Source organism: Haemaphysalis longicornis, unplaced genomic scaffold, assembly GCF_048455015.1.
Source record: "Haemaphysalis longicornis isolate Haplotype H1 unplaced genomic scaffold, Haemaphysalis longicornis Haplotype H1 scaffold_10, whole genome shotgun sequence".
Lineage (NCBI taxonomy): Eukaryota > Metazoa > Arthropoda > Arachnida > Ixodida > Ixodidae > Haemaphysalis > Haemaphysalis longicornis.
The window spans coordinates 45,575,860-45,585,813 of NW_027526204.1; the positions used below are offsets into that span (position 1 = coordinate 45,575,860).

At 44.1% G+C, this 9,954-nt stretch overlaps 1 long non-coding RNA gene across 1 annotated transcript; it reads right to left on the reverse strand.

Moving 5' to 3' along the window:
* Nucleotides 1-2,218: 2,218 nt before the first annotated feature.
* Nucleotides 2,219-9,398, reverse strand: LOC144158434 (uncharacterized). The gene is made up of 3 exons (XR_013320060.1): nucleotides 9,276-9,398; nucleotides 8,662-8,727; nucleotides 2,219-2,468 (listed from the first exon to the last, which is right to left on the reverse strand). It is a non-coding gene; the product is annotated as an uncharacterized LOC144158434 (long non-coding RNA).
* Between the last annotated feature and the right edge of the window lie 556 nt (nucleotides 9,399-9,954).

A 9,954-nucleotide genomic window follows, 5' to 3' on the forward strand; every position in this document is an offset into this window, starting at 1 on the left:
AAAATTTTGATTTCATTCATGCGAATTTTTCGCGGTACAGTACTGAAGGTAAGACAGCAATACGCACCAAACTAAGTTATTTTAAGTGCAGGTCACTTACGCGCATGCCTTGTCGTCCTAACCCGCTCGCTAGAACCAAGCATATCGTCACGGCGTTAAGGTGTAGCCTGTCACGGTCCCTTCGCCGCGGCGTAACCCAGAGGCTTCGAAAGCCAAGCGGTTTATATAGTTATAAGCGCTCGGAGCTCGTAAACCGCTGCCGCTTAGCAGTGACATAGCTCGGCTATGCCAGGATATACGTAGCGTGAGCTAAGGTTCAGCTGGTTATTCTTAGCTTTCCTGGTTGTCTAGGATTAGCTGATTATCATGCTTACTGCTGTTATCATCCAATCCAGATCCAATCCAAATTCAATTCAATCCGAATCAAAACCAATCCAATGAAATCCAAGCCAAGCCAATCCAATCCAATCCAAAGCAATCTAATCCAATCCTCGCGCTTGCGCAGAACGGCTCTCCAGGAGCTACGCGAAACTGGTCTACCTCGAACAGAACTCTCCCGCTGGCGCAGTTTCAGGCAGGGGGCGCGCGAGCGCTGCGAAGGCGGGAAATTTGTTTTGCATGGGGTGGTAGCAGTAAGCGGATAACGGCGGTACAGCCATTATGGCAAGTCACTGCTCTGCACTTCCGACAGCTTTCGCACTGAGTGGAACGGCTTTAATTTTTTGTTATCTCAGCTCCAGTTAATAGGTGGGGCGCAGACATCCACGGTAAGAAATAGAATCTGCGAGACAACCACCAAACTAATTCAGTAGTCTGCTGTTGAACCGTGCCTTTTTATCGCTGTGCTCTTTCGTTGGGTGCTGTTTTTTCGCGTGCTGTTTTGACGCCGTGCTTTATTGTTAGTGCAATTTGTCGCGTGCTCTTTTGTGGCTAGCTATTTTGACACGGTACAGTTTAGGAGGCATGTAACGGAGTGTTTCGGTTGGGAGGAGGAAAGCTGAAGGGTCCACAGCTTCGTGCATACCCTGGCCTGCTGTTAGTCAGCTAATAGAGTGACGACATAACTTCTTGTCTGGCAAATTGTAAATTCCTCAAACAAATGTGCAAAGTCCAAATAAGCCATTACAAATCCTGAAGAAAAAAGAATCGATCATCTGCTTCAAATTCGGCGACCAGAACCACGTCACGCATAAGGCTAAGATCACATTCGCTTTAGCTCCACGCGGTCCATATCTTCATTTGCAGGAAGATAAGCCCGGCGAGGCGGAACGAATTATTTTTTGGTTCGACAGCCATTTCAGACGAGGACAAGCGAAGAAGACGGCACAGTGCCATTTTGATCTTCTTGCCTTGATCTAGTGTAAATTACGCTACTGAAACGAAAAATATATTTATCCACATAATCACAAAGGTGCAAGCCTGTCCTTATTTCCCTACTGGGCGCTGGCTGAATTTTAGGCTGCCTGCATTATGTATTACGCACAGTCTCCTCAATATTATCACAAAAACTCTTATCGTACTCCCACATTGAAAAGTTCCTGATGCGGATTTGCTCGTTGACAGACTGAGGTTGCAGGCTTTAAATGGGGCACACATCTTCTACGAAGGTGCAGAAAGAATTTTGCGTAGCAACGTCTTTATAGCTCTATTCACATTACTTGTAAAAACAGTGCGACTGTTGCTAACATGTTATGGGCTGCTCCTCTATATTATATCCTCAATATTTTCGTGCAAAAGTAGCGTCCTAACGTTCGTTGTGTATTGCAGCATATGCGAACGCGCTTCATACTGCGCCAGTTACAATACCACAAGGATGTGCCTGATGCTTTCCCAAGTCAAAATATATAAATCCACACTGTTGTTTGCGGGTCACACGCCTATTTAATATGAGATTCAAAGAGTGTGAGTTGGTGAGTTGATCAACCTGACATCAAGCAGGCTTAGAAGTTGTCAGGTATCATTAGGTTTAACAAAGTGTACCCGCCCCGCAAACTATCTACATTGTACCAGCCTGGTGAACAATCTACATTTTATTGAAAACGCTAAATGAGGCAATTTCTAGTGGTATCCGTTAAAAGTAAATTGCTTTCGAAAGTTAAATGACGCAAGTGCTAAACGTAACCGGTGAATGGATCCTACGTGGCGTAGAACCACCAATATTGTGGATTTTTTGCAACACTTGTAAACAAGGGGTGAATATCTCACGCTTGCATTAATAACAGATCAAAAGAGGTCTGTTGAAAACTTTGTGCACAATTTATTTAGGTGCCCAATCATTCCGCGCCGTTTGTGTTTCCGTAATTGACCGCTGTTGGTGACGTCCGGCAAGTGAGGCAGCTGCATCTTCACCTTCTACATTTACGATCTCGTCTTTTCAATGGATAGCGTACCGTGTTTGGGGTCGATGCGAATTTGTACGCTCTCTCCAACGCCACCTCCAATCGCTGCACCAGTCGTCGCAAGCAAGGCTTCAAAAAAATCGTAAAAATACGTGTAAGCAAGACTTATTAAAACACAATTTGCGAAAATAAGCCACCGCCACTCTCGCCCAGACTACAATTTATCTCGTTAAAGATGTGCGCTTTTCCAAAGGGATACAATAAAATCTGGAGATAGCAATACCATCAGACGCTATGTTTTCTCTTTTAAAAATAATGTGTGATATTATATGGTCTGTAAAAACGCATTTGCCACGTGACCCGCAGATTTTAGATGTGGAATTTCTGGTTCCTACTTCAAGATTAGCGCGTTTATGTCAATTTCTGACATGATGTATTATTTTAATGTGTATTCTTTGTTACGTCTGCACCGTTTCAAATAAAACTAAACATTCTAGGTCAACAGTACTTTTGATGTAGTGATTTCAAAAGCAATAGGCGGCAATTCTCAAACAAGTATGTCGGTCTTTTGTTCGCCTTCTAATTGTATTGTGCTTGACGTCACGCCATGTTTAATTCACGTTGTGCCTGGTGGTACTTGCGCGCAACCTGTGGCTGCAGCCCTGTACGATTGTAGTTTTTTTCTCGGCCGATAATGAGGTAGCCGCCTCGTAGTCTATCGTAGAAACATCAGCTCCTTCTTTGTCGCAACTTTTACTTTTCCCATTCCGCCGTCCCGGCTACTGCACTCTCGGCTTTCTCCGTTGTGCTCGAATGGACTCATTGCAAAATGGTAGTAGCACTGGGTAGCACAGTAACAACATTTCGCCAGAACAGCGCCCGTAAAAGTACAGCAGCGGGCCAAAGCCATCGTTGCCGAATATTGCTCCAGAGGTTTATGGACGGAATTTTTTTCGATGTTGTTGAATCACTAAGAAACAAAAGTGTTGCTACAAATATTTATTACTACAACTTAAATATGTTCAGACCTTTAATTGCGTATTTCTTTAAATATTGTTACAATGTTTTGTCTTCCGCTATACCACAATGCCATCAAAAGGTTAGGTTATTGAACAAATGTGGGAAAATGTGAGCAAATGTGGGCAAATGTCGGAACTGGCGCCGGCCGACACTAATTCGCCTGGACATCTTCGCGCGCGCTGTTCTACCACTCTTTCAATCATATCAAGCTTCCAGCGCACAGAATCAGAGCACAAGAAGCATTTTAAGGTACAATCATCTACTGGCACACAGCGCCCTAACTGCTTTGCGCATCTGATAGCTATGACTTGTAACTAAAGGGAAGTGGTGAGATTCAGACCCTTAGGTGTGATTCAGATTACATGCTGTTTCGAGTCAATAAACCATCCTGTCTTGAAAACATTGACCGGGAATATCATGACGGTTTAACGCATTACTACCCAAGTGACTTACAAGCATCATCACCGTTTAGCATGTCACTGACAAAAAACATGCGAATGGAAACCCAGATTGTGTACGTTTGGAAGATGCAACCATTCATTATTGCACCTGGCTCACGGTTTCTCGAATCAACCCAATAGTTTTTGTTTTTAGCAGTAATCCAAGCGGCTTCTAGTACTGCGAGGCAATTTCTTCGGCGCGTGTAATGTCGTCTTCTGCATAGAAGCTTATTCCAACGGTGCCACTGACTCCACGTCCTAAGGCATTACTTCGGGCGGCAAGCATGGCTTTGGTGAGATAAAAAATGAGGAGCGCGTAGTAGGAAACTCGGAATAATCTTCAGCAAACTGGGGATCTTTTTCGTGCGCAGAAACCTTGACACACGGGCGTGTTCGCTTTTCGCTCCGTCTGAAAAGCGGTGACTGCAGCAATGTTCGCATCCGCATCCTTCGGCACAGCAGTAGCACAACGGCTTGGCCACCGCGTCACCACGACGGGCCCTTCATTATAACCGTTCCGGTAGGTTGCCTAGTCAGGATGACAGCTACCACTATAAGACCATGGCCAAATCACTAGCTTCGACTTAGCTGCAATGTCAACACAACCACCCTCACTCCGTACCAATTCTCAAACTCCAGTGGGACACCTCAAAATAACCAGCTAACAATCTCGCATAGCCACACAGCGGGATCGGTGAGACTGGCCGACGTTAAGGATCGTGGACCCAGCGCCTCACGGCACAGTCATGAACTATAATTGGCTGCGGGGACATAAAATTCACTAGAAGAAGCACGCAAAGATGTTCAACTGAATATTATTGCTTTGGCATTCCCCACTCAGAACAAGTGCTTGGGAATTCTTCGGGTGCTTTTAGGTTCTACTTTTGCATGACAGAAAACATGGGCCCAGAGGCCTGTCCTGCTGCTGAAAGCGATATACAAGCTGGGATTAAGGTAATGCAAAAGACAATGCTTTAAAATTTAGACGTCGCCGAAACGACACACCGAGCTGGAACGACCACTGACGGTATTTTACGACTGTCATTTTACAAAAATGCAAAAGTCACGGCTGTCAGTTAGGCAGCAAATGGATTTTCTTGTTTATTGTTCCTATCCCTAACACCGACAAATATTTCTCAAGACCTAGCTGGGTGCTTGCTTCTTTCATATACTACTACCTACCCCATTCAAAACATCCCGTCCGCCCTTTGCGCTCTAGAACAGCGAAATATCCCGGCAAAATCAGGACTCAAAATATCAATTGCGGAGTTTTCATTGTTGCGAGCACAGAAACGTCTCAACACAAATTTTCATTGCGATCCACCAGTGAGCGTTCAGGTAATAGACAGCTCTTCAACGACGCGTGTTTGACGATAGAGACTTACATGTGTACCCACAAAAAATAATGTTTGCAACATCTTCTGATTGCACAAATTGGTAAACAAATTGCAGGAGCTTAAAGGCCAACTGCACTGAAATTTTTCTTCGTCCAAATTTGGTCCAAATAAGCAGTCTATGCTCTTAAAATCACCATGACGAAATCCTCCACTTTATAAGCACAGGGCACACTAGGTACGATCACTCAAAGTACCTCCGTGCAGACGACGTTCGCACCTGGCGGAAAGTAGCCGAAACAAGTTTTGAGCGGCCATTGACGGAGAAGAGGAACTTTTCCCGTGGAGCTCGCGCTTCTCCGGCGACTTTCACGGCGCTCAGCCGGGCGCAGAGGTGAGTTCACCCTGGGTTTCTTTTGCTGCACTACCACGCTGTACCGCCGTCCACGAGGACGCGGGTTCGATTCCCGGCCATGACGGCCGCTTTTCTGATAGAGGCGAAAAGCAAAAGCGCCCGTGTGTTCGAGATTTCGGCAAACGTTAAAGATCCCCAGGTGGTCAAAATTAATGCGAAGCCCTTCATTACGGCGCGCCTCATCGCTTGTGAAGCGTCCTCGCATTAAACCACAAAATGTATACCACCGTCGCCATCCTGTTTAAAACTAACCGCATGGGTAGCAATATCCGCTTTTTTTAATGCAATAAGAGAGAGTAGAAGCCTACAAACTATACACGCGCTTGCGAACGTTCTCGAGTTAGCAAAAGTTTTTACTTGAGAACAATATTTTTACTTTGCCAAATAGCGCGAAACGTGCACTTGCCTTGCACTTATCATTCCTATTGCATCTATCACAGAAAAAGAGGATCTTTTATAAAATCTCGACCACTTGCACTTCAGCGTCGATAATTTGCCATATATGGGCTAGCCCCAAGCCACCTCCATCTCTTATACCTTTCCAAAAGTTTGACGACCTAACTAGAGGTGTTGCACATGCGCGTATAAATATTTGTCGACTTTTTCTTCACTCGCTAAGTGAGCCATAATCAGCCTTGCTCCTAGTAACAAATACATAAGCACAAATATCGGCCGTCATCTACGCGAAGTGCGAACGCTAACGGAACTGCTCTTCTCCTAAAAGATAAACTAGATTTTTTTCAATTCCCAAGTGAAGTATTTACTTTTTGTTTGTTTGTTTGTTTGTGATTTTGTTTACGCGAAAGTAAAATGTTTTCAACTGCACCTGCCTCTGGTGAAAGCAGAAAACAGTGGTAGATAGGTAACTTTTTTCGTGTTTTAGTGCATCATTTAGCTGTGGAAGCTGACTTATCGTTTCAGACCTATTTTATAATTCGATTCCCCGTGTATAGCAAAGAGAAAAATACTGGCCTAATATTCACGGAGCTGTTTGTGCGTAATGGTGATTGATCTCCGCAAGTACGAGGTTTGTCCCTTCAAAAAAAGAATTGAGGGATAGCCGAGGCTCCGGATAAGCAAAGCTGCTTTTTGATGTCATACGAGCTAGAATCTTTAAATCACGGCCCGTATTTTCACTCGCAATGACAAGGGTTGCTACTGAGGCAGTAATTCTGATGCAAAAATAACTGCCGGACGATCCACTGCATCTCGATTGATAGCAACGGTACGCTGTAATACCGGAAGTCTATTATCCTGGGCAAGCGTTGGTGGAAGTTTTTCTGCGGGAATAACAGTGCGAAATGCGACGCTACCACGCGCATTTAATGGCGGCTCTGAGCGGCCGCTGGTTTTGGCGCGGCCGCTTTCGTTCCATCACGTACGTCACGTCCGGCCGCCTGCCTCTTTTATTCAGTTTCGGTTCCGAAAACGCAAATTTCGCGAGCTGTCCGCGTAGCGCGCGTGTATAGTTGAAACGCAGTATTTTGCATTTCACATCATCTTTATGTGTACTATTAGTCGACATTATTTTTACGTCGTCAAAAATTTGAGTCGGCCTTTGAGGGCTGGCTTTTTGGCTGGGTGGTTGTAAGTTCAACTGGTTCCCACATGTTTTTCTAGCCCGATGCAAAGCCGGGTCACACAGGGTAGATAAAGATGGGTTTACGTTTAGAAATGTCTTCAAATAATTAACCAGTAATCAATGTCGAAATAAACGAACACGCCCCGACTATGCCATTTCAGTTTCCTCCTCCTAAAATTCCTGTAAATATGCACGCGCTAATACGATGCGAAACGCTATACACAAAAGCCGACACCAACGTACTGATATTCGAACTACTGCTACTCGTAATTCTGAAGCCCTAATCTTAGCTCGAGTTCTGACAGCTTAAGATAGTCCTACAAAATGCTTTATATTGTCACGTTTGAAGTTGCTCCACTTAACCCCTCTACCTCGGCTTCCACCCCTCAAAATGACCTTGTCCATGTCAGCCGTATGAAGCTCTACAACTCACGTACCCCCTAGCTCCCAGCTGTGACCAAAGTCACTCGCCAGTACGCACAGGGACAGCGCCTTTCCAACACGGAGGGTCACCTCACAGGACAAATTGTAAGTTACTCGGCCCCGCATACAAAACGACGCCAGATAAGAAAGCGCCCAGTGAAACTGCAGCGAATGACAGCTGGCAAAAAAAGGAAGAGGGAGATGATCTCCGCTCCAGCCTGCGAGCAACGCAACCCAGGCCTCTCTCTCTATCTCTCTCTCTTTCTCTCTCTCTCTCTCTCTCTCTCTCTCTCTCTCTCTCTCTCTCTCTCTCTCTCTCTCTCTGTATCGCTACCCCCGACGTAAACATGCTGTAAATATGTAGGCGTATTTCTACACCTGAAAGTTATCCTACCACGTAATAATATATATTCATTGCTCTCAAAATGTTTACGGTCGTTTGCGGGGAGCGACACGTCATTCTGTCTTTAACAGCGTGAGTAAATGCATCGATACGCAGTGGTTCTTACTCTTGGTTGGCAAATTTTGTTCAATGAATACCAACGTCATCAAGCCACTGGGCGGCTTTTAAAAAGTTGTGCTAAAATTATTTTCATCATAATTTCCGTTTTGAAGGCCCAATGCGAACGGTTTTTTTTTTCTAAAATGTGTTTCAAATTTTCGTCTCACTTTCGTGCTTGTTTCTGATCGTCAGCCTTTTCTCTGTACCTTTTTTTGAAAAAAAATGATCTTTCTGATTGGGTCTAAATGAGGCATGCCAGATTGCTCGTGAAATTCAACATGTATCGCTTAACGTAGCAAACGCACCTTTGAAGAGTTATTAGAGATGTTTGAGGTAGCTTATATTGGGATTCAGCGAAGACAAATTTTGTGTAGATGTTTTTTTTTTGAAACCGGGGTTTTAAAGGAAAAAAACGGATATTTTTTGCGTTTCTTCGGCACAATTGTTCAGTTTATTCGGCGCCTATTACAAAGTACAGCAGTAATAACTTCAGAGAGTTTCTACGTTTGCTGCGCCTAATCACCGAAAAATAGATGAATACTTCCGGGCCGGCAAACACTCCCTGATGCCTACGGCGCGTAATTCAGCAAAAAACTGCATCATTACCCAGAATGACTGTAACCGCGACCAGAAGCTGGATTCCGAAGACGCGGAACATGGCTGTATTTGTTGCTGAAATAAAAGAAGGTTTTTTTTATTGCAAAAAAAGATGCATTTCTGATTTGTAAAGTTTGCACCGAAAAGCGTTATTCCAATACATGCAGTGGCTGCTACAAGCATGCTGTAATGAACCCAAATAATAATAATCACAAAATGCAAATCCGCACCTTACGGTGGTCCCTTAACCACATCTTTGGAATATAGTTAGCACTTCAAACTCTGGAATTTAATGGGCGTTTCTAAGAAGTCAGTGTATTGACCTCGGGCAAACATTCGTGGACAGGTTCACAGCAAACTGGCACATTCCCAAGTAAATTCAGATTACTCAAGAGCCTGGTGTGCTATTTCAACACAAATCAAGGCATCATATGCCAGAGTGACAAACCATAAGCCGGTATTGCGAACAACTTCTATTAGTTATCCTAATTTTCTGCAATCACAGTTTCAAACGGCCAAACTAACGGAACTGCTGGGTTCAATCCTAACGTTGTGCATTTCGAGTTCGTAGTTCTCGATATGAATATCTCTTCGAGTTTCCGAGTAAAGCAGTTGTCACTCACCCAAGGAACTTTAAGAGCAAGGCTTGAAGTGTGTCTCTGCGCTAGGTGGTACTAAGCCTGGATAAATGCCGTCCTTTATACTACGCGAACAACCCACAATTTTGTGTTTTTTTCTCAACTTGACTGCAGACCTCTCTCAACAAAGCTTGCAACAAGGCAAGTTTTTCTGCCTTTTTCGTTCTACTTAGAAATAGATGTATCGTGGCCGCTTTCAATTATGTTAGAAGAAAAACAAGTTAATTGGAAATGCCGCAACAATGTAAAATTGCTAACGAGAAATGTTTTTTTTTATTTTAGTACCCTGATGTTACGTCCATTGTTGACACGAAAAACAACTTTGCTTTCAGATAATGGGAAAAAATTCCATTACATTCGAAATAACTTCAAACCACCCTTGTGTGTTGGTTGTGTCACTAAATGATTGGCCGTTCTACCGCGCTCCAAATAATTGAGCTCCAGTTGCGAACCGACATAGCAATTACATCGTACGCTCGGTGGATTTTATTCTTTTATATTTTCCGGTGGGCAGTCGAACATGAAGGAGGCAAACCTTGCCAACGATATGTGTCCGCAGCCAGGCATTACTGCCCCACCCAATCCTATACCGTCTTTACATTACCTATAAAATGCAGATACAGCATACGCGTTGCAATTTTGTAGTGGCAAAGCCCCTTAGAAG